This window comes from Malaclemys terrapin, chromosome 3 (genome assembly GCF_027887155.1).
Source record: "Malaclemys terrapin pileata isolate rMalTer1 chromosome 3, rMalTer1.hap1, whole genome shotgun sequence".
In the NCBI taxonomy this organism is placed as follows: Eukaryota; Metazoa; Chordata; order Testudines; family Emydidae; genus Malaclemys; species Malaclemys terrapin.
In genome coordinates, this window is record NC_071507.1 from 18803320 (window position 1) to 18822255 (window position 18936).

Sequence of the window (18936 nt, forward strand, 5' to 3'; positions counted from 1 at the left end):
ACAAAAAGGAAAACAGTCCATCTGGAACTTAGGCTTTTTGCTAGATCTTAAAAGAAACAATTACAAAAATTAAGCACCCAAAATAGCTTTCTTGGGGGTTCAGCTTAAAGGTTACATGCAAACAAAAGCATCAGGGGTTAGCACAGAGGAGATCCACAAACATTAAAAAATAAACAGAAATAAACCCGATTGCATCTAGCCAAACATTCTGATCGTACACATTTGGAGTTCAGATAAGTAGTTCTAGGCATGATCTGATGATTTATGATCATACCTGGCTCAAAGCTGCTTATAACATGGCTGTTCTGTCCCTCCAGCCCTGAGAACAACAGACAAAGGGAAAGTTTCTTTCTACATTTTAAAAAGTTCTAGCCTTCCCATTGGCTCTTTTGATCAGGTGCCCACTCCTTTTCCTTTACCTGGGGAACTTCGTTAACCCTTTACAGGTAAAGCAAGCAGAGAACAGCTACCAAGAGGGATTTTATAGCTAACTGTCTGCGTGGGTGTCCATAAAAGGGAGCTCCCCTGCACACACTTTATTTATCATAACTACTTATATGTAAATTGAGGTGAACACACATTTCTTCAGCCGGAATAGCCCTGCCCAGGCAGAAGAATGTGGTTTTGAACATGTGCTAAGAATATCAGAGGGGGATTTAATAATTTACATATGTTGCTATATACATTTACCATGCTATCATGGACCAGTAAGATTAGGGTGCCATTGTGCTAGGTGCTTTCTCATATGATTTTTAGATGGATGTTTTCAAACTCAAAGTGCATTGATGAACAGCAGCCTCAACATTTTCATGGCTATCCAGAGAACTCCAAGAAGCTTGTTACCCAGCTTTGTTGAAAAGATTACAGTTCAAACTTAAAGTTAACATTGCTGGTTCATGAGTGCAGGTGGAACTCTAACCAAGGCTGGTTATGGGTGAACTTGAGTCTTGAGTCAAATGTATTGTATATCTTTAGAAAACTGTACCCAACGCTTGACATGTCAAAAGATGACACCAAATATCAATGTTTCTGTGTATTCAAATGTTTCAGAGATTATTCATTGAGATATGCTTATTCTTTGAAATTTGAGTGCTAATCTGAGATGCATGAATGCAATTTTCCTTTAAATTGCACATAACATTTGGGAGCAGGGTTATATCTGCCCCAAGATATCATACATTTTAATGGGTACAATAATTGCAGGGCATTGTCCCAAAAGCACATCACACTCCTCACACTGTTTATATTGGGATATATGCTGAAAGATGTGTGCTTTATCATACAGCAGCCTCTTCAGTCTCTTATTCCATCTCAGGTGTGAAATATTCTTTGCACCTTGAAACAACTCTAATTTTAGTCCGTGTCAGGGCTGTAGAATCCCCATTTGGGATGCAATGGATTAAAAATGCCCCTTTCTGACTAAACATCCCACTTGGAAGATCTCTTGATCTGAAGAAGATGTGTCATACAGCTGGATAGGGAACAAGATAGCATCCACTGAATTGACTTCTCCATGGAATCTATTTCTTTTTCTCTTAAAAACCATTTCTGCTCTGTTTCCTACAGTGAATCTGACTAATATAGAAATTTTCTACTTATTCTCATAGCCCTAATGCCATATACTTGTCACTTCTATGTATTGCTCCTCTGTGGTAAGTGGAACCAATGACTTCAGACCCACATTCTGCATCATAGTGAAACAAACCCATGCTAGCAGCCCCACCCTCGGAAACTAGACTGTCGTAGTAGAGTCATAGACGGAGAGGCACATCACACATCAGCTGGAAATGTGGAAATTAGGGCAAAGACTCAGATACATTCACAAGAAACTCACTAACCTCTGGGCAGCAATGTGTGATACTTCTCACGGAAGACAGAACTCACTGACTTCCTTCCCCACCCTACGGGTGTGTGTGTGTGTGTGTGTGTGTGTGTGTGTGTGTGTGTGTAAAAAAGCCTATTCTCCCTGCCTTCCCCAGAAATAGAGTGGAAGACGTCCTCCTCATGCTCCCACATGTAGCCCCTTTCCTGAGGTAAGTGAGAAGGGAAGATAGCTGAGGGGTGGGTGGGATGGGTTTTCTGGGGCAGCTGCTGAGATGGGAGAGTTGTTGCTGTAATGTAGGCTGAATGATTGGGTGGAGGCTCTAAGGAAGTGAGGTGGAGAGATATTTAGGGTGGTTAATAGAAGGGGCTTGGGTGGGAGGTTCAGTGATGAGAAGCATGAGGGTTGTCTGGGTGGTGGTGAAAGGCTCTAAGGGAAGCTTGAGGTTGCCTGAGATCATGGCAGGTTGGAGTGCCTAGGCAACCTAGTGTAGGAATGCCTGTTGGTGGGGCCACCTTCTTTAGGCGTGGGAGCTCTTCCTGTTTCCACCTCCTCAACACTTTTGTTTGCTGCTCTTCTGGCTGGAAGTGGTGAGAGAGGAAGCTAAGAGGCCACCTGCAGAGTGGGCTCCATGGAGCTCTCCTGGGTGTGGTTGAGGGTGTAGGAGGTACAGCAGAGCAATCTGTGTGGATGCAGATACTTCTGGAAAATGTGACAGGGTGGCCTCCCTGAGTGACTCTGCTGGGAGTAGAGCACACTTAGCTTTCTGCAGAATCTGGACGGCAGAATAAATGGTGTGAAGGTTGAGCTAATGCTAAGTTTTTTCGCTTTTACTTTGTGGGTTTAAAAGAGGAACAATTATTTTGCCATTTTCAATTTTCATAGAGGTCTTTAGTGAAAACGTTAACTTCCCCTTTCTCGAGCTTCTTTCATTTTTCATCTTGCCACTGAAAATGCGGGAAACCCCCCAAATCTGAACCACCCCTTCTTCCTTTGTCCAACAACTCCCCCGAAAAATCTGAATTTTTCACGAAAAATTTCACTTAAAGCCATTTCTCATCAAATTCTGAAAGAAAATTTTTGACTAGCTCTGCTCCAGAGTAGATAATTAGGCCTTGTCTACACATCAATATTTCTGCTGTAAGTAAACTACCATAGCTGTGTGCAGCTATACTGGTATAAAGGAGCCATAATCCAGTAGATCTATTCCTATACAGGAAGGGGAATAAGGTATATTGGTATAATACCTTTATACCAGTATAGCCACATACACACTAAAGCCTATATACTAATTTGATTGTTTTTAAATCATTCCCCTAACTGAAATAGCTATATCAATGCAAAAACTGTGTATAGACTAGGCCTTAAAGAACTTTGAAAAGCTGTAGGAATGGGGAACTAAACAGCTGTAGGAGAAAGGGTGGAGATGGTTGGAGGTGGTTGGCTAAGGATCAGGAAAGAGTGACTAATTTAATTCATTATTAAATAAGCAAGACATTATGAGAATGAATGATAAGTTGGGCACTAATTAGCCTGCATAAACACATAGTCTTATAGTTTTTTCCTTTCTCCTTCTCCTTATTGTTAAGGCCCACTTCTTCTTAAAATTTGGGTTGTAAAGTCTTGGGATCAGGGACCATTGCTATATCTTCAATGCAAAAAGTGGTTGTTTTTTTTGTTTTGTTTTGTTTTTGTTTTAAATAGCAGGAGAACTGATGTGCATTACCTAGACCAGTGGTTCTCAACCTTTCCAGACTACTGTACCCCTTTCAGGAGTTTGATTTGTCTTGCGTACCAAGTTTCACCTTAAAAACTGCTTCCTTACCAAAGCAGACCTAAAAATACAAAAGTGTCACAGTACATTATTACTTAAAAATTGCTTACTTGCTCATTTTTACCATATTATAAAATAAAACAATTTGAATATTTATATTGTACTTACATTTCAGTGCACAGTACATAAAGCAGTATTAAGTCATTGTATGTATGACATTTTAGTTTGTCCTGACTTTGCTAGTGCTTTTTACATAGCCTGTTGCAAGACTAGGCAAATATCTAGATGAGTTGATGTACCTCCCTGGAAGACCTCTGCGTATGCCTAGGGGCACATGTATCCCTGGTTGAGAACCATTGATCTAGGCGAGGTCAGCATTATACTGCACCTGTGGTTGACCATGCCCAGCTTATCCTGTGGTAAAACTACTTGGCCTGGTCTCCACAAGGATTTTACAGCCAGATAGCTAGCATGCATTGGTTATCCCATGATAAAAGCTCACTTCTTTCTTGACTGCCATAAAAAAGATCTGTCCTCCCTATGTTTCTACAGCAGCTGGCACAACGTGGCCTGATCCTGATTAAAGCTTCCAGCTGCTACAGTACTACAGAGAATGATACAGGTGTGTTGAGTGCAGTCAAATTTAAAGTGCTGTAAAGTCATCTGGAAATGCACACATGCCCAATAACACGCCATGCCACAGAGCCTGTTGGAAAGATAATTGTATTAGTTATGGACATGATTACTGCATGATGTAACTAAGTGAAAACTTTCACGTGATCAGCATCAGTACAGCTTGAAAGAATATTTATTTTATGGTAAAAGTGAAGTTTGTTTTTTTGTTTTTTGTTTTTTTTTAATTAAAGAAATGGGTTGACCTTAGGCCTATGGTCAAAACATTAGCAGGCATTTCAGCAAATAAAAACCCTTTGTATTTTGAGGCCCAGGAAACATCCTATTCTACAATTGCCAGTTTCCCATTTTACTCCCCATTCTGGCATTCATTGTCCTGTTGATATCAGTAGCTTGTATAAGCAACACTGGAACATAAAGCCAGAGTATCCCAAGGAGGGGGAAAGAAAAGCCTAGTTCCAGTCAATATTTGTGTTTAAATTGTTTCTTAATATTCCTATGTTACATCCCAGGGTATGAAGAATACAGTTATTGGAAAAATGCTGAATATGGACTAAAACTACTGGTTTCAGAGTAGCAGCCGTGTTAGTCTGTATCCGCAAAAAGAACAGGAGTACTTGTGGCACCTCAGAGACTAACAAATTTATTAGAGCATAAGCTTTCGTGGGCTACTGCCCACTTCTTCAGATGCATATAGAGTGGAACATATATTGAAGATATATATATATCTTCACACACATACAGAGAGCATGAACAGATGGGAGTTGTCTTACCAACTCTGAGAGGCCAATTAAGTAAGAGAAAAAAAAATTTTTAAGTGATAATCAAGCTAGCCCAGTACAGACAGTTTGATAAGAAGTGTGAGAATACTTACAAAGGGAGATGGATTCAATGTTTGTAATGGCTCAGCCATTCCCAGTCCTTATTCAATCCTGAGTTGATTGTATCTAGTTTGCATATCAATTCCAGCTCAGCAGTCTCTCGTTGGAGTCTGTTTTTGAAGTTTTTCTGTTGTTAGATAGCCACCCGCAGATCTGTCAATGAATGGCCAGACAGGTTAAAGTGTTCTCCCACTGGTTTTTGGGTATTATGATTCCTGATGTCAGATTTGTGTCCATTAATTCTTTTGCACAGAGACTGTCCGGTTTGACCAATGTACATGGCAGAGGGGCATTGCTGGCACATGATGGCATATATCACATTGGTAGATGTGCAGGTGAACGAGCCCCTGATGGTATGGCTGATGTGATTAGGCCCTATGATGATGTCACTTGAATAGATATGTGGACAGAGTTGGCATCAGGCTTTGTTACAAGGATAGGTTCCTGGGTCAGTGTTTTTGTTCAGTGATGTGTGGTTGCTGGTGAGTATTTGCTTTAGGCTGGGGGGTTGTCTGTAAGCGAGGACAGGTCTGTCTCCCAAGATCTGTGAGAGTAAAGGATCATCTTTCAGGATAGGTTGTAGATCTCTGATGCGCTGGAGAGGTTTTAGTTGGGGGCTGAAGGTGACAGCTAACATCATCAGAGATCTACAACCTATTTATTGTTAATTATGCCTCTCCAGACTTCACCTTGAGAACCAACCCCCCAACAGCAGCAGAGCATCTGCGCAAGATAAGAAAACGGCTGAGATGGACCAAGGAAGGGTGGTGCTGCAGCTGTCAGAGGCAGAACGCAAGAAGTGGAGGGAAAGCGACTAGCAGGAAAGACAAGAGAAGGATTCTTACAACAGGGATGCCACAGAGAGTTCTGGAGTGTAAAACTGACATGCTCCAGACTCTTGTAACACTCCAGACTGAGCAGATGCATGACTGTCCTCCCCTTCAGCACATTCAGAACTCTTTTTCCCATGCACTCCCCAAGCTCCACATGTGCATTCCTTTCTGCTTTCTGCCACTTTGTGCTTTCCTCTACACTCCACGCCTCCAGACAGCTTTTCAAATAAAAGCTGGACCTATACTCAGCTATGAAAATTCCATATTTTAACATTCAAAAAATAGGACACGCCAGGGGGAGGGAAGGTAGCCCCACCCTGCCCCCGTCCACTCCCTCCGACTGCCCCCCACAGCAACCCCAACCCATCCAACCCCCCTGCTCCCTGTCCCCTGATCACCGCCTCCCGGGACCACTGCCCCAACTGCCCCGCAGGACTCCATCCCCTATCTAAGCCCCACTGGTCCTTGTACCCAACTTCCCCCTTCCTGAGACCCCCCAACTTCCCCTCTAGGACCCCACCTCCTACCTGTCCCCTGACAACCCCCTGGGACTCCCATGACTATCCAACTGCTGCCTGTCCCCTAACTGCCCCCCCAAACCCCTGACGCATCTAACCCCCCCTTCTCCCTGCCCCTGACTGCCCCCCTGAACCTCTGACCCATCCAACCCCCCCTGCTCCCTGTCCCTTTACTACCCATCCCGGAACTCCCTACCCCTTCTCCATCCCCCCAACCCCCTTACCGTGCCACTCCGACCAGCGTTTCTGGCTTCGTGCAGCGCCAGACACGCTGCTGCATACATGCTGCCATGCTCCCCTGCGGAGCCACAGGCTCCCCCTCCCGCCCAGCACCTGCCTTCCAGATTTGAACACCTCAAAATTCAGGAGTGCTCAAGCTCAGTTTGGGCAGCTGTTACTTCATTTCTCCCAAATCAAATATACTGATCCACTGGAACTTGCTGTAGAAAAAGTAGGATGAAATTGAGCTAGAAATGCTTCTCAGTGGTTATTAGGACTGGAATTGCTATTTTCAACAGCCATTGCCTTTTGTTTGTTTGTTTGTTTGTTTGTTTGTTTGTTTAAAAGGAAGACAGTGATATTGCACTGGGAAATTCCCCATAGAAAGAAAGAGTGGAACAAAAGAATAATAAAGGCACCTCAACTTTTCCTCATTTATGTAGGACAGTCTTATAATATGCATCCAGATATCCTCCAATCACACAAGCTGAAAATTGATCCACTTTACTGCAGTTCTGTAACCATGTGGGAACCAATCCTGTCTGTGTTCTGTGCACATCTAAAATTCCTGCTGAATGACCTGCCGTGGGAGCGAGTTACCAGTGACCCAGGTCTGCGGCGGAAGGAGGGTGCAGGTGGAGTGGGTGATCCCAGGGCTGGGGCAGCAGGAGGTGTGTGTGGGTGGGGCAATGGTGGGGGGTAGGGGGAACCCAGAGCTGGGGCAGCAGGGTGTGTGTGTGGGAGAGCCCAGGGCTGGGGCAGCAAGGGGGTGCGGGTGGTGGGGGAGAGCCCAGGGCTGGGGTTGGAGGGGGGTGCGGCGAGGAGCCCAGGGCTGGGGTGGGGGGCAGCCAAAATTTTTTTTTGCTTGGGGCAGCAAAAAACCTAGAGCCGGCCCTGTATCTGGCTGCTCAAAATCAGCAGCCAGGCATTCTGCCTCAGCAGTCCACTCCTGAGAAAACCGTTCCCTCTTCCCTTCATAAATATTATGCAGCATACAACATGCAGCTATAACCCTGGGAATATTTTCCTCATTCCGGTCTAACCTGCCATATAAGCATCACCAGCGCACCTTTAATCCAAACGCACATTCAATGGTCATTCTGTATCTACTCAGCCTGTTGTTGAACTGCTCCCGTGTACGGCTTCATGAGCCATGGTATTAAGGGGTATGCCGGGTCTCCCATGATCACTGTGGGCATTTTGACTTCCCCTACAGTGATCTTGTGGTCTGGAAAGAAAGTCCCTGTTTGCAGCTTTCTGTACAGGACAGTGTTCCTAAAGATACATGCGTCATGCACCTTTCCAGACCAGCCCGCATTAATGTCAGCGAAACACCCATGGTGATTCACAAGCACCTGCAAAACCCTGGAGAAGTACATCTTCTAATTGATGTACTCAGTGGCTAGGTGGCCCGGTGCCTGAATCGGACTATGCGTGCCATCTATCGCCCCTCCGCAGTTAGGGGAAACCCAGTTCTGCCACAATGTCATGCATGTTGCCAAGAGTCTGTCTTTTGCAGCAGGATGTGATTAATGGCTTTGCACACTTGCGTTAATACAGCCCCAATGGTCAACTTTCCCACTCCAAACTAGTTCATGAGCAACAGGTAGCAGTCTGGAGTCACCAGCGTCCACACTGCGATTTGCCAAGTGCTTCTCTACCGAGGGGGCAGCTCTCATTTGGTAGTCCTTATGCCACAGGGCTGGAGCAAGCTCAGCACACAATTCCAGGAAGGTGGCTTTCCACATCCAAAAGTTCTGCAGCCACTGCTCATCATCCCAGATTCGCCTAACGATGCAATCCCACCACTCTGTGCTAGTTTCCTGAGCCCAAAAGCGACGTTCCATTTTGTTCAACTCCTCCATGAATGCCAAAAGCAATCTAATGTTGCTGCTTTCCATGTCAGACACCACGTCAGGCACCTGTGACTGCCCTTGCCTTTGTAACTTCAAGAATAACTCCACTGCCACTCGCAATGTGCTAGTAAGAGCTAGCAGTGAGGGATCCTTTCCTGCTGACAGATGTGGCAGGGAAAGCAGAAAACAGGGGATGTTGAAAAATGCCGCAAACTGAAGAGGGAAGCACATGGAATGCTGGGACGGAAAACAGTGCAACATGGGGCATTAAGCCAGGACCCATGATGTGCTGAGATCCCCTCCGCCTTCCCACAAGACCTAGCGGCAGAAGGGGGAGAGATGCACTGTGGGATAGCTACCCACAGTGCACTGCTCTCATTGGCAATGCAAGTGCCGCAGGTGTGAACACGTTATGCTGCCAGCGGAAGACAATGTGAACACACAACAGTGGTTTTCTTTAAGTGCTTTTTTATCAGTGATGAAGTTCTCAGGGAAAAAGCTCTGCCAGTGTAGCCATAGCCTCCGAAACCTCTGGGGTGTTTCCCTCAGTCACTCTGGGGCCTGTCAGCCCAGAATCGAGTCCATTTCAAGTAATGGAAGTGTGCTTATTCCAAATCACTGTGCAAGCAAATGCAGTTGGAGCCTCAATTTGCTCATTTGTCTCTTTTGGAGGTCTGGTCGTGTTAGGTTGGAACCTCAAATCCCGCCTTCCTCTCTTACGATTTTACACACACACACACACACACAAAATGCTCATCCAGATATCCGGGGATGGCCAATTAGAGACAGGCAGCGAATATTAAAATTAGGGCTGTTGATTAATCACAGTTAATTCATGCCATTAACTCAAAAAATTAATCCTGATTAATCACCATTTTAATGGCACGGTTAAACAATAGAATACCAACTGAAATTTATTAAATACTTTAGTTTTTTTCTCTACATTTTCAAATATATTGATTTTAATTACAACACAGTTATAACCGAATACAAAGTGTACAGTGCTCACTTTATATTATTATTTTATTACAGATATTTGCACTGTAAAAATAATAAAGTATTTTTCAATTCACCTAATACAAGTACTGTAGTGCGATTGCTTTATTGTGAAAGTGCAACTTACAAATGTAGAGTTTGCTGTTACATAACTGCACTAAGAGAGGGATGAGGTGTGGAGCATGATTTCAGAAGTCTTAAAAGAGCAACACTCTGATGCAGAAACAATCTGACCCACCAAAAAAGAAAATCAACCTTCTGCTGGTGGCATCTGACTCAGATGATGAAAATGAACATATGTTGATCTGCACTGCTTTGGATAGTTATCAAGCAGAACCTGTCATCATCATGGATGCATGTCCTCTGGAATGGTGGTTTGAAGCATGAAGGGGCATACGAATCTTTAGCGCCTCTGGCACGTAAATATCTTGAGATGCCGGCTACAACAGTGCCATGAAAATGCCTGTTCTCACTTTCAGGTGACATTATAAGCAAGAAGCAGGCAACATTATCTCCTGCAAATGTAAACAAACTTGTTTGTCTGAGTGATTGGCTGAACAAGAAGTAGGACTGAGTGGACTTGTAGGCTCTAAAGTTTTACATTATTTTTTTTTTTTGAATGCAGTTATTTTTTTGTACATAATTCTACATTTGTAAGTTCAACTTTCATGACAAACAGATTGAACTACAGTACTTGTATTAGGTGACTTGAAAAATACGATCTTTTGTTTACAAATATTTGCACTGTAAAAATGATCAAAAATTAATATAAAGTGAGCACTGTACACTTTTTGTATTCCATGTTATATTTGAAAATGTAAAAAACATCCAAAAATATTTAAATAAATGATATTCTATTATTGTTGAATAGTGCAATTACCGTATTTTCCGGTGTATAAGACGACTGGGCGTATAAGACGACCCCCAAATTTTCCAGTTAAAATATAGAGTTTGGGATATACTCGCCGTATAAGACTACCCCTCTTCCAACGCACACCAAATAAAAATTAAAAAAACATCAGATTTGATTTCAATATGGTAATTTTAATTCAAATACTTATGACATGCAGGTACTTAGCAGGAAAACTGTCACTTATAAACATAAGGCTGTTTGTCATCAAACATGTAAACATAAAACAGTGCAAGTGGATTAAACTTTTCCTAATTCACTCTAAAGCTGAAAGGAAGGATAAGACAATAAACCCATGGGAGCTGCCATGCTGTTTGTTTTCTAAGCTGTCAACCAAACTGGAACTGATGATGATAGGAGGAAGATAACAAACAATAGAGAGAGAGCAAGTGCCGGGCAAGTCCCTGGCGAGTTAGCAATGCCCATCATAACTGCAAGCTATGGTATTTTTACAGGTTTTGCTGGCATGACAGTTTCCCTTTAAAAGCCTTCAAAATCCTCCTGTTCGTCATCGGATATCATAAGTACATGAATGACATCTTGTGATACATTTGTAAGGCAGTCATCGTATGGATCGAATTCCGTATCAGATGGTGTGGTCTCAGCTTCAGCTTCCTCTTCATCTTGCCACAAGTAGTCGTCCTCCATACCATCTAATGAATTTGATATGCCACACTTCTTGAAAGACTTGATTACTGTTTCTGCATCAATATCATTCCAGGCTTTTATGACAAACTTGCACAAAACATCCAACTGTGGAGCACGCATGTTTCCTCCTTTTGTGAATGACTTTTCGCCGCTAACCATCCATTCATTCCACTGTTCTCGAATGCGATCTTTAAATGGCTTGTTTAGGCACACATCCAGTGGCTGTACCAACGATGTCAATCCTGCAGGAATAACTGCCACATCTGTGTTTAGTCTTGCAAGCCTTTGCTTGGTGCTGGGAGTTAAATGAGCCCTGAACATATCCCACACCAGTAGACTACATTTTTGAATAAGTCCACCTGGTCGCCTGCTCCATACATTATCAAGCCATAGCTTTACCCCTTCTTCATCCATCCAGCCTTTTTCATTCACATGTACAAAACAACCAACAGGGAACTTGAGTTTCGGCATTGTTTTTCTTTTAAAAATAATCATTGGTCTCAGTTTGGTGCCATCAGCTGTGCATCCTAGTACCACTGTAAAACTGGACTTCTCATGTCCTGTTGTTTTAATTAAAATTGTTTTTTCACCTTTTTGATGGACAGTTTTATTTCCAACCATATCAAAATAATTTGGAGTTTCATCCATATTTCCAATACTACTTAACGCATAGCCATGTTTAGTGCGCTGTTGTATTACGTATCGATGGAAACTATTTACTTTGCTATCAAGATCTGCAGGTAATTTTTGGGCAATTTTCGTCTTTTGCCTCAGTACCATATTATGCCTTCCCATGAATCTAGTACACCAGGATACAGTGGCCTTAAATCTGTTGCTGTGATCTGGGTTAGATTTGGCCCACTGAAGTGCAAACAAACATATTTTATTTCGTGTCACTACATAACCGTTTTGGCGATGCTCATTCACCATGTCTGCTACATGTTTTTCGAGTTCTGGCCAATGTGGGGTGCCTCTTCTTAATGCACACTTACCCCTTGGCATACTCTTTAATGCTTTTTCATTTGCTTTCCAGTCCCGAACCATCTTTTCTGTTACTCCATATTGTCTTGCAGCAGCGCAGTTATTATGTTCCATGGCAAAGTTTACAACTTTAAGTTTGAAACTGGCTTCATATTTCTTTCTTTTTGCTGGTGGAGCCATGATGGGGTTTTGACTGTTGGAAATTTGTATACTGTACTGTATGTACTGGTGCTATACTGTATGAACAGGTACAGATACTGGTGCTGTACTGTATGTGGTACCCAGTATACAACAGCGATGTACCTTACCGGCGATTGGCTGGTTGTTGTATACAAAGTCTGCTTGGATTGGTCAGCTCTCCCTGCCTGCCCAGCCCTCCCTGTCTCCAAGACTATCAGAGTGGTAGCGCAAACACGCCTCTTTCACCCGTCTGGCCCGCCCTTGTATCCTATTACCTCCTTCTCTGCCTCTCAGATCTCGCACATGCGTGCCTGTGCCGCTTCACTGCAGTCCTCAGGAGTGAGATCTGAGAGGCAGAGAAGGAGGTAATAGGATACAAGGGCGGGCCAGACGGGTGAAAGAGGCGTGTTTGCGCTACCGCGTGTTTTTCTGGGCACAGCGCCGCTCTCTCTCTTTTTTCCATACCCTGGGCGTCCCGGACGCCTGCAGCTTGCTCCGCCCTTGCTGCTTTCATACGGTCGCCGCATACGGCGGGGATGCGGCCGCGGCCGTTTTTGAGCTCCCCCCACCATATGCGGTGACCGCAGATTCTCCAGTCCGGCTTGGAAGTTTCAGCACCCGCCCTATAAGACGACACCCGGCGTATAAGACGACCCCCGACTTTTGAGAAGATTTTCCTGGGTTACAAGGTAGTCTTATACGCCAGAAAATACAGTAATTGTGTGATTAATCAAGATTAATTTTTAATCACTTGACAGCCCTAAGGCCTAAAGGGACAATTATAATCATCTCATCTAATCTCATATAACACAGGCCAGAGAACTTCCCATAAAATAATTTATAGAGCAGACCTGTTAGAAAACCATCCAATCTTGATTTTAAAATTGTCAGGGATGGAGAATCCACCACAACTCTTGGTAACTTGTTCCAATGGTTAATTACTCTCACTATTAAAAATGTACACCTTATTTCCAGTCTGAATTTGTCTAGCTTCAACTTCCAGCCCCTGGATTGTATTAAACCTATCTCTGCTAGCCTGAAGAGCCCTTTATCAAATATTTGTTATTTATAAACTGTGATCAAGTCACCCCTTAACCTTCTCATTTTTAAGCTCCTTGAATCTGTCACTATGAGGCATATTTCCTAATTCTTTAATCATTCTCTGGTCTCTTCTCTTGTTATCCCATGTAAATCTCTGTTTTTACTCCTGCTACCCTCCCACCGCCCATGACCCTGAGGGTATGGCTACACTTGCAGCTATACAGCGCTGTGAGTTAAACCTGTCTTCGTACAGCTGAGTAGGGAAAGCGCTGCAGTCTGTCCATACTGACAGCCACCAGCACACTGTTGTGGCCACATTTGCGGCACTTGCAGTGGCATTGGGAGCGGTGCGTTATGGGCAGCTATCCCACAGCTATCCCCCAGAGCAGCTCTTCCCATTCTGGTGCCGTGGGAAGGGGGTGAGGGTTGCAGGGGCATTCTGAGTCCTGTCCCAATGCCCCGTGATGCATCGCGTCACATCCCAGCAATCCCTGTGTTTCCGTCCACATTTGGCGCCATCTTTCAACGGTTTCTGTGCAGCGCAGTCTGTGTTCCGTTTCGGTCTGCGGGAAATGGAGCCCGAAATGCTAAGGAGAATGCTGACGAGTCTCGCCAGTTTGGCAGTCGAGCTATTCCTTAAGATATCAAGGAGTCCGACGATGATATCGAGTCGCGTAACGCGTACAACACGAAATTGCTTGTGGCATTCATGGACATGCTCAGCACCGTGCAACACCGCTTTTGGGCTCGGGAAACAAGCACTGAGTGGTGGTATCACATCGTCATGCAAGTCTGGGATGATAAGCAGTGTCTGCAGAACTTTCGGATGAGAAAAGCCACTTTCATGGGACTGTGTGAGGAGCTCGCCCCAACCCTGTGGCGCAAGGACATGAGATTGAGAGTTGCCCTGCTGGTGGAGAAGCGGGTGGCTATTGCAATCTGGAAGCTGGCAACTCCAGACAGCTACCGATCGGTCGCTAACCAGTTTGGAGCGGGAAAGTCGACCGTTGGAATTGTGTTAATGCAAGTTTGCAAGGCCATTAATCGCATCCTGTTCAGAAGAACCATGACTCTGGGTAATGTGCAGGACATTGTGGATGGCTTTGCACAAATGGGTTTCCCTAACGTGGAGGGGCGATAGATGGGACGCATATTCCTATTCTGGCACCACCCCACCTAGGATCTGAGTACGTTAATGGGAAGGGGTATTTCTCTATGGTTCTCCAGGCACTTGTGGATCACCGTGGGCATTTCATTGACATTAACGCAGGCTGGCCTGGAAAGGTGCATAATGAATGCATCTTTCAAAACACTGGCCTGTTCAGGAAGCTGCAGGCCAGGACTTTTTCCCCAGAGCAGAGGATCACAGTAGGGGAAGTCGAAATTCACATTGTGATCCTTGGAGACCCCGCTTACCTGTTAATGCCGTGGCTCATGAAACCCTACACAGGGAGCCTTGAGAGCAGCAAAGAACAGTTCAATAGCTCAGTGGTTTGAGAATTGGCCTGCTAAACCCAGGGTTGTGAGTTCAATCCTTGAGGAGGCCACTTAGGGATTTGGGGCAAAATCAGTACTTGGTCCTGCTAGTGAAGGCAGGGGGCTGGACTTGATGACCTTTCAGGGTCCCTTCCAGTTCTATGAGATAGGTATATCTCCATGTATTATTATATTATAACTACAGGCTGAGCCGGTGCCCAATGACTGCGGAGTGTGCTTTTGGCTGTTTAAAGGGCTGCTGGCGATCTCTGTATGGAAGCTGGACTTGGCCGAAAACAGCATCCCCATGGTTATAGCTGCGTGCTGTACCCTCTATAATATTTGTGAAGGGAAGGGTGAAAGATTCAGTCAGGCATGGACCGTTGAGGTTCAACACCTGGAGGCTGAATTTGCACAGCCAGAGAGCAGGGCTATTAGAGGGGCCCAGCTCGGGGCTGCAAGGATTAGGAATGCCTTGAGGGAGCAATTTGAGGCTGAAAACCAGCAGTAATGTCTGGTGCCCAGCACGGGAGTGAAGTGCAGTGGTTCCAATGTTAGTAGGAATCTGTGTTTGCTAAGCTGATTTGCAATGCCTGTTTCTTTCCTGGGCTAAGGTATCTTTTACTTTATGCAATAATAAAGACTGTTTTCAAAGCCAAAAAATCCATTTATTGAAAAGAAAATGCATTTATTGAAAAGAAACACAACTGCTTGGAAATCAGAAAGGGTAAGGGTGTCTCTCCCCCGCCCCAGCACCCTCACTCCCGCTTTCCTCCTCTTCCCCCTGCTCTGAAGTGTCCATGGTGGTGCTCGGAGTGGAGGTGGGGTCACCCCCAAGTATCGCATCCAGCTCTTTGTAGAATCGTCAGGTCACGGGGGAGCACCTGAGCAGCCATTTGCCTCGTGGGCTTTGCAATAGGCATTCCGCAGCTCCTTCACTTTAATCCTGCACTGCAGTGCATCCCGGTCATGGCCCCTTTCCATCATGGCCCTTGATATCTGCCCGAAGGTGTTGTAATTCCTATGGCTGGAGCACAGCTGGGACTGGACAGCTTCCTCCCCCCAAACACTGATGAGGTCCAGCAACTCCCCATTGCTCCATACTGGGGCTCGCTTGGCGCGTAGAGACATGGTCACGTGGAAAGATTCACTGATAGCACTCCACGCTTGGCTGAGCAAACAGGAAGTGGATTTTTAAAATTCCCAGGGAATATAAAGGGCGGGTCTGACGGTTGGTCACCTGAGGCCAGGGCAGTAGAGTTCGAACTGATGACCAGAGTGGCTAGAACAGGCATTGTGGGATACTGCCAAATACTTCTGATGGCCAATCAGAGCGCATTGGGCGGCAACACTGGCACTGCAGCGCAGCAGCGGGCAGCTCAATACTCTTTATTCCTCTCGGGGAGGTGGAGATATAGCACTGTATGTGCCTTGCCAGTGTGGACGGGGAGTGAGATACTGCGCTGTACGCGGCTTTATTGCGCTGTAACTTGCAAGTGTAGCCAAGGCCTTAGTTACACTTACTCATTGCATTGTGTCTTAGGCTGTGTCTACATGGGGCGCTGCCCCAAAATCAGGCACTGTGATAAATGAAGGGTTGGGGTAGCTCTCTTTTATGGACACCCAGCCAGTTAGCTATAAAATTCCTGTTAGTAGCTGTTCTCTACTTGCTTTATCTACTGTTCTCTACTTGCTGTACAGGGTTAAAAAGTCCATAGGTAAAAGGAAGGGAGTGGGCACCTGGCCAAAAGAGCCAATGGGAAGGCTAGAACTTTTTAAAATTGGGAAAAACTTTCCCTTTGTCTATCTGTCTGTTCTCCGGAGAGAGGCGACGCAGAGCAGGAACAGGGCTGAACTATGTTGTGGGAAGCTTTAAGCCAGGTATGAAAAACCATCAGATCATACCTAGAGACTACTTATTTGAAACCCCCAGATATGTAAGTAGACCAGGGAATGTCTAGGAAGACGCAATTAGGTTTAATTATTTATTCCCCCCCCCCACTTATTGGCTTGAGGACTCCTCTGTGCTAACCCCCAAATGCTTTTGTTTTGCTTGTAATCATTAAGCTGGACCTCAATAAAACCATTCTTGGTGCTTAATTATTATATTTGCTCTTTTAAAATCTAGCAATAACCAAAGTTCCAGATGTATTTTCTTTTCTTTTTGTTCTTAATAAAATTTACCTTTTTTAAGAACAGGATTGGTTTTTTTGTGTCCTAAGAGGTTTGTGCTTCAGACAGAGCTCGAACCTCATCATGCACCGGCGCCTGTACACAGGAGAGCAGCCCTACTGGTGCTGGGACTGCGGGAAGAGCTTCAATGTGAACTCTGACCTGATTAAACACCAGTGAACTCACATAGGTGAAAGGCCCTACCTCTGCACCGAGTGTGGGTGGTGATTCAGCAGCAGCTCTAATCTCACAAGGCACAAGTGGCTGCACACAGGTGAGAGCCTTGTTCAGAGCAAAGGGTGTGATGAATTTGGTACCATAGGAAACCTGCTGGGTGGGCATTTGAAGGACGATTGATGGTTTGATGGTCTCTCATAAGCTTATCAGCATGTGTGTAGGGTTCCTTCATTCTTTTTAATACGTTTTCTCTATATGGCTTTCACCTTAAGAATAAAATATGCCTGCTTAGAAATAGGTGTGGGGCGACTTATCACTGTGGGTTCTCAGACCATTATTAGTCTCTGAAGAGTCTCTTGTTGGAAAATATCACAATACAAACAGGGGGCTGTGCAGCCTGGAAATACCCTCTCAGAAAGGGGGAGAGAGAAGTGTGTCTCCACCCACGAGAGGTGACAACCAGGAGATTCGGAAGGCTGAGTGCAGGTGCCCTGGCTCGACCACAGAGGGGAATACTGGTGCAATCGCCCTGAACTGGGATGCCCAACACTGGAGGTTTTTAAGAACTAGTTAGACAAACACTTGTCAGGGATGGCGTCACTGTGCCTGAGTGGGTCACAACTGTGAATAGCAAATATAGGACAAGCTGCTAAGAAATAGGGTAGACACACCCCAGAACTGGTGGTTAATCTTCCATAAGATATACCAAACCAGCAACAAAAGTAAACTTCTGTCTCACCACGTTGGCTAACAGGAATTCAGAAAGGCAGCATCCTTAGTTATTCCAGTCCTTGTTTCTACACCCAGACACTAGATTTAATGATGAGTGGTTATTTAAAACCAATTTCATCAACCAAAGGGTTCTTCTGATCCCAAAGAACCAGGGACGTACCCTGGTCAATATATAACTCAGATCTTACCCAATAATCACACTGTTGCCAATCTTTTAGTATCTACTATCTAAAGGTTTGTTTAGAAGAGAAAGAGGTGAGAGTTAAGATCTGGTAAAGATATCAAATACATACACACTTTGCCAAGTTCTTGTATCAGGTTTGAAGCAGCGGTGGTACAAACGGCTGGCTTAAGTCAAGTCTCTGGTTGCTTCCAAAAGATTGGAAGGGCCTCAGTCCTTTGGTTAGAATGCTCCCATTAGTATAATTAGTATAGTCCAAAGAGCAGAGCAGGAAAGAGGCAAAATGAAGATGTTTCGAGGGCCTTTTATCGCTTCTGTCATGTGGAGGGAAACTCATTGTTCCAAGCAAAGCCACCAGCACAATTAGTGGAAAAGTACAGGCACAAGAAGGAGTTCAGTACCACATGATCTAGTCACATGCCCTTGCATGCTTTGATGAGTCATACCAGGGGCCATTACCCATATTCCAACTAGAACTTCTACAGGAAAGTCCATTAGGTGGGGATAGGCTGTGAACTTAAACATTCCCTTCACAATATGCTGTCTAGACTGGATGTAAGTACCTTGTGGGTATTATCACAGGAGCAAACACATTTGAAATACAGGTACAGAGTCAATATTCTTAACTTCAGATACAAAAATGATGCATGCATACAAATAGGATAATCATATGCAGCAAATCATAACTTTTCCATTGACACCTCACACAACATACTTTGTACAAGATATGTTGCAATTATTTAACAGCGGTAGCAACAATGATCTGCATGGTCATATTTTAATCCTATAACGTCACAGATGGTCTCGATCTCACACCTAAAGTAAGCTAACTTGGGTGGTGACACTCAAATGTGAATCATTCCAGTTAACGCTGCAGTGTGAGCAAGGCCCGAGTGAGAAAAGTTA

The 18936-nt window shown here is 44.6% G+C and overlaps 1 pseudogene; it reads left to right on the forward strand.

Annotated features, from left to right (window-relative positions):
* The first annotated feature begins 17024 nt into the window (after positions 1 to 17024).
* LOC128833725 (E3 ubiquitin-protein ligase TRIM11-like) overlaps positions 17025 to 18936 on the forward strand; it is an 89363-nt pseudogene continuing 87451 nt past the window's right edge.